Source organism: Lagenorhynchus albirostris, chromosome 17, assembly GCF_949774975.1.
Source record: "Lagenorhynchus albirostris chromosome 17, mLagAlb1.1, whole genome shotgun sequence".
Classification (NCBI taxonomy): Eukaryota; Metazoa; Chordata; class Mammalia; order Artiodactyla; family Delphinidae; genus Lagenorhynchus; species Lagenorhynchus albirostris.
This window is the reverse complement of record NC_083111.1, coordinates 76,291,937-76,293,461: the sequence shown is the minus strand read 5'-3', so window position 1 is coordinate 76,293,461 and position 1,525 is coordinate 76,291,937.

Here is a 1,525-nt window from a genome sequence, read left to right as displayed (position 1 = left end):
ATATTCTCTTGCACTATTTAGAACAGGGCAAAGACATTGGCTTAATGTATCTAAAACACATCCTTACTTCTCATTACAAATCATGGAAGCATAAATTGTCCTCTCCTTAACCTATCAATGTACATTTTGGCTGATTGTGGTATAAATCTCTTTTCTATCTGGAAGAGCTGTGAAACCCTTCCACAAACGCGCCACTGTTGGCAAGATTCAATGTTTGTCCTTGAACCCCACACTGGGTTTTAATTTCAAGACAACAGCCTCCAAAATGATCTTTCTCTCAGCCAAACCCATTTCCTCTTGATAGATAGGTGAGAATTTTGTTTCACAAGAGTAGACATGTAAGGAGGTCCTGAGAGCAACCTACATTACTCTTCTCATTACATTTCTTAAGCCATTTAGGATGCCTGTGGAAACTTGAGGACATTCTCTCTGCCACACTTTGTTTTTCAGTTCAGTTCTATGCAGAACAAAAATTGATTGAATGCACACATTGTATAACATACTATACTATGTTTGGGTTGGGATACAAAGATAAATAAGATATGGTCACTTGTTGACCAGGGTCTCCCATCTGGGTGATCGCAGGGAAAATTCTGAGAGATGCTCAGGAGACACATGACAAGACAAGTAAGTGGTAGGAATCTGCAGAGTATAAACTGTGGTGGGAGGATAGAGGGAAACAATCATTTGTGGCTTGAAGGTGGAAAGATTAGGTTACAGTCTATGAAATGAGCAAACTGGCCAGAGACAGAGGTAAGAAACACATCACAGTGGTGGAGCAGAATTAGCAAGGCCATGGAGTGTATGAATGCATCCGTGATGAAGGACGTTTAGTGCCAGCTAGCTGTAGGATGAATGTACACAGATAACACGTTGGGTGAACTGGGAAGCTAAGCTGGGGACATTACAAAGCCATGAATATCATGCTAAGGAGTGAGTCTGCCGTAAACATCTCATGATCTTACACAGGCAACTACTGTACCCTGTGGTCCTTCATGCCTAACAGACAGCCTGTTTCCTACTGCATTCCCACGAGTATTTCCCACATCCATTCTTGGTCCTTCTCTGCCCTGCTCTGAGCTCCCTCAAACTGACCTTCACAGACTGAATCATACAGACTCCCTTGCATTCGAGCTTCCCATTGGGTGTGGCCAGTGTAAGCCGTGGACTGAGGACTAACAGGCAGAAGAGAGCGCAGTAGAAGAACATACCCCTCCCATCTTTCCAGCCCTGCTGGCCTGGGGTCGGCACCGATGACAATCGTCTCTGTAGACTGAGAGTTTTCTCAAGATGCAGAACTTGCCATATAAAACTGGGAAAGTCCCAAGCTAAATAGGATGAATTTGTCACCCTGGCAATCTCCTTTTTGGTGACCTCTCTCCCATAGATGCATCTGTTACTACATCTTAAAGAGTCTCCCTGGGTTCTGGCCATTTCAGTGGCTTCCCTCAGTAGCTAGTGTCTAGAAGCTTCCCTGTGCCTCATCAGTTCCCATCATTATGTCCACACCTCAGAAAATCGTCCC